Below are 5000 nucleotides of genomic sequence, written 5' to 3'. Positions count from 1 at the left end.
GAAAAACAGAAAAGGAAATCTCAAAAGGAACACAATTGCCCCCGTTTCATATTTTGATTGAGGAAATTTGCTCTGCACCTTTAAAGGAGAAAATTCTCCCCGGTTTTTCCACCCAAAATGAAAGCACCTTAGGAATCGCACTGGGTTGTGATTGGATGTTGGCACAAAGAGAAGGATTGTGGACATTTCACCCTAATTACATGATGCAACAACTTTGTCCGCCATTGTGAATTGCTCCGCCGCAAAGACTCTGGGAACGAGAGCGGTTTGAATTATCGGTTTGTTTTTCGCGCGGGCGATCAATGCATTTGCTCTTCCTCTCTTTTTCCCTTCCCTTTCCCTTCTTTCTTTCCTTTTCCCCTTCCCGAGGCATGACGCGTTGATCATTTCCCAGTTCACTTCAACTTCTTTTTCACAGCAAGCGAAAATCGAGTATTACTTATACTCAGTGTTCAGTGTTCATATGCATCGTATGACCTTTTTCAATCAGAAACTCATATTTAACAGGATCCGTACCATTTCTCACTTTAGAAGACATAATTCTAGAGTACTCACGATACAGCATCCATCCCCTGTTACATTTTTTTCTCCCGGTTGCAAGAATTATGAAGTAAGGCGATTTTGATGTTCGGCGATATTTTTATCGTCACTACGATAAATTTTCGTCGCTTTTGAGAATTTACGTACAGTTTTTGCACGCCATCTCCTTTAATAAACTATTAGTTGTCCATATTCCAACTCCAAAGAGGCATACTTTGAATTGTTTGATTCTAGTCTCCTGCAGATTATGGCGTATTTTAAAAGGCAGTTAAATGAGATGATATTCGTACAGTTCTGAATTATCAATTTTGTAACTTTGTGGCGGCCTAGTTATTAAATACGGTCTGGTAATTTGGCACTCAATAAAGGTGTATGTTATCAAACGAGCAAAAAGTATTTAAATTGTGTAAGTTTCTCGCCCTCCATACTGCCCTTCATAGTTGCCTCACAAAGACAATAACTGCGCAAGCGCTATGCAGTAGTCAGCAGATACACATAAAATATTTCCACAAAAGTTTGTCGATCGTGTTGCTTGCACGATGGTATGCTGCACGACGGAATGCACGCTGAAACACTAAAAATACACTTACCGAAAGCGTCAGAAGTCAGCCAATGATCATTTCTCCAGTTTCTTATATGGTGTGTAAGGCTATTTTTTTTTTTTTTTTGTTTGTTTCTCGAACACTTTCAACCCGCCATTCTACTGTTTACTGTTTTCTCTTTTCTGCTTTTCTGTTTTGCTGTTTCTCAAGCAAGCGCAATAAGACCGGGACCCACGTTTTCTGGGAAAATGGAGCCCATTATCCTAGAGTCTTTCCGGGCGTTCACCAGCTGACCAAAAAGCCCGAGGACTCTGGGTACGAGATTGACGGATGGAACAACAGCCAGCTCCCCTCCAATAACTCGGAAATGAATTTGCCATTTTCCGAGTTTAAAACGCAACTTAGAAAGCAAACTTCATATTCTTTAAGCGTTCTTAGTTTGGAAAATTATGAGCTAAGAAGTGTGCGGGCGGTTCTGGGAAATTACTTCTCGCGTGTACAATTCCATCGTGAAGGAACTTCGTATGTGGATAAAACTCTCACGAAAACCGTAGTGTGGAAGATAACAGGGACCTTCAGATTCTAGGACGAGAACGACTACGAGTACCAAATTTTCTCGTAGAAAAACATTGAGCGCGCGCAAACCAACGTCATTTTGGCGGGAAAAACGTGTTACCGTCGTCGTTTTAGTACGAGGTTTTGCAAAAATGTCGTCGTGTCAAAACAAGTCAACAACACGGCAGCAGTTTTGGCATTTTTCGATCAGCAAAAAGGCCCAGGTAACAGCAATAAGAATAACTGAGAAACCTATACTGCTAACAAAGAGTAAGATTAATCTTACGGGCTATAAATCTTCTTAGTATTTTCGCTAAAAACAAACAGTCAAAACTCGTACTCGTTCTCGTCCTCGTCCTAGAATCTGAAGGTCCCTAACATCAGGGTGACTTCGACGAAAAGGCCACAAAACAGTAATGTCATGGGGACTGCTATTCTTAGAGTTATTTCCATAGAGTTAAGTCATAGAGTTAGAGTTAAGTTTCCAAAAAAATCCTGAATTCAAGATTTTGGAAGCCAACATTCATAAAAGCTAAACTTTTGTTTAGGCCTAATTAGGCCTTAAGTTAGCTTTTATGTATTTTTATGTATTTTTTGTATTTCTAACTTTACTACATAACTCTATGGAAATAACTCTACTGTTAGTCAACCTCTAATGTCATAGGTTAAAAGAGGAAAAACAATCGTACTGCACGTGTGGCACGCGTTTTGGCTCGTAACAACGACGTGAGATCAGGGGCATCCAACGATAATCTTCAGTAAAAAAATGTACTTGGGAGTAAAACTGTTCTAAGAATTTCGGTTCTACGTTGCCATACAGCTACAGATTTCTTTTATACAAAACATCACCTAAAAGACAAAAGATTCGCAATCAGGGAATTAAAATGGCACTTAAGGACGGTGCCTACTAATTCAAAGGTACCCCGATTTATGATTATGCAGGAAATGTAGATATTTCCAAGTGTTATTAAAATCCAAAAAGAAAATTGGGGGTAACCACGCCTTTTTTCAAAGATAATTCATGGACAATATTCGGTAGCCTCGCAGCTCCTACAAGGTCTCACCTGATTGGAGACCACCTTTGAGGTTTAACAAAAGAACAAATAACAGAAACAATGGACCCTAGAGGATAGAGTTGCAGCCCTTTTGTTTTAGGCCTAGGGTTCATTGTTTCTGTTATTTGTTCTTTTGTTAAACCTCAAGGGTGGTCTCCAATCAGGTGAGACCTTGTAAGAGCTGCGAGGTGACCCACAATATTTGTATAAAGCTCTAAAATACAAAGAAATGTATGGCGTTCTTTCTCAAATTGAAGCTCAATTATCTCTAAAGAACGCATGGTTACCTCCAATTTTCTTTTTGGATACCAAGAGTACTTACCAAGATCTACTTTCTCTGCATAGTTTTAAACCGCGCAAAAATATCCCTGCATTAGTAAGCATCATCGATAGGAAATCCGAGTATTTGGAGATGCGCAGAACGTATGCGCAAGAAAAATAGTAGGCACCGTCCTTAAAAAAGTCACCTAGCAGTTTCGGATGAGCAAATGGTTCGGTTGGAAGTCCTTAGAAGGTAAGCTTCAGCTAGCAAATTCTGAAATGAAGACATCGTTCCCTACAATGTTCGGACACTTCAATTTTTAGCTCAAATTCTTCTAGGTGATAAAATTAGACAGTCTTCATAAGTTACAATGAGCCTAGAAATTAATTTCTCTCAAAAACTTTTTGCTTTATTTGCTCGTTGGGTACCCTCGGTAAAATCACCCAATTTGAGGTTTCAGTTAACGTCAACGTGAGCCTACAAATGCGAATCCCTTGTTCTCCATTCTTACTGTGAAACCGCTCGTTCCAAACTTCCCTAACACTGTACGACTCGAACGAGATGGGATCATCGCGAAAGATCTACGAATGAGCAGTGTTATATTTTCAAGGTGCCGTTTTCGTCGATGTCGCCGTTGTAGATCTAAAAATCCTCAACGTTTGCGGAAATAATACGAATACCTTTAAAAAGTCGGTTGAAAATTCTCATGATGCTGGCAAATTCGAAAAATTGATTTACTAGTTCATTTAACATACACCCTTAACGTCTTCTACAACTGAACTGGTTCTTATATTTTGCAATTTGAGCCTCAAAACGTTCATGTCGTTAATTAAAGTTATGTCGTCTACCAAGTGCGATTGTCACTGACTGAGTTGCTCTTCATTGTATCATGCACGATAAGAAAACCACATTGTCACAAGTGGTTTCGTTATTTATTCCTAAGTATTTGAGTTAATTGTTCTATTAGACGACAGTTGTACATGATTTATTTGGATCATGCAGATTATCTTTTAGGGTAGCTCGATCGACATATCGACCAATGCATCGGTCGACATATCGATCGTTACTCGATTGACACTCGACCGACGCGCGATCGACATGTTGATTGACTGTCGACCGAGAGTAAACTGCTGGTCTACCGATATAGACCATGGACCACCACTCCATGAAAAGTTAACGAATACATTACTGACATTTCACCCTCGTTTCACCGACACTTAATCGACGTTCTGCCTGAGGGGAAATAATTTTTGGAGTCGACAAAGGTCAACAAGAGCCAGTTACACACACGGTGTATTTTTTCTGTAGGTTGAATTGTTGCCGATATATTGGACTGCTAACGACAGAACGCCGATGAAGTGTCGGTGAAATGACGTTGAAATGTCAGTAATGTATCGGTAAATTTTCATGGAGTTGCGGTCGATGATCTTTGTCGTATGTTTTTAAAAAATTGTTTAATCTCAGCCCGAAACGTTCTTAAAAAAAGAACAGTGTAGCCCAAAGAAGAAACGATTTTTAGTGTTGACAGTTTCAATGACTTTCGGCCATATTTCATTCACGTGTTTGACAAAGATGTGTGGCTGATAGTCATCGAGAGTGTAAAGGGAGCCGGCAAAATCCGTCCTCATGTTGAATCCGTTTTTACGTAGGTTAAATTTACCTACTGTAATTGTAGGTTGAATATGCACTCTAGCTGCCTAGTTTAAAGGAGCTATCAACCCCAACAAGGACTGAAAACGCTTACCTTCCCCCAAGCTCTGTCTTACGCATCTAAACACATCTTCTTAATGTTTCGTATCATCCCATCGGTTTCTGTATTCATACACTTATCCATTCAGTCTCAACATTACAACATGGTAAAGGTACTATGCATTTACCAGTAAGCGGACTTGGACCCTTCAGATCTCTATAGTCCTATTTCTTCACCACTCGGTATACACTACAACGACGAGCATGCTCAACCCAACACAGGTCTTAATTTCGTTATTTGCTCTTATTGCTGCCGATAGGCAGCCTTCATATTCTTGAAGCAATTGAGAATTTTGG

The sequence above is a fragment of the Montipora capricornis genome, chromosome 12 (genome assembly GCF_036669925.1).
Source record: "Montipora capricornis isolate CH-2021 chromosome 12, ASM3666992v2, whole genome shotgun sequence".
In the NCBI taxonomy this organism is placed as follows: Eukaryota; Metazoa; Cnidaria; class Anthozoa; order Scleractinia; family Acroporidae; genus Montipora; species Montipora capricornis.
This window is presented reverse-complemented; position numbering follows the sequence as displayed.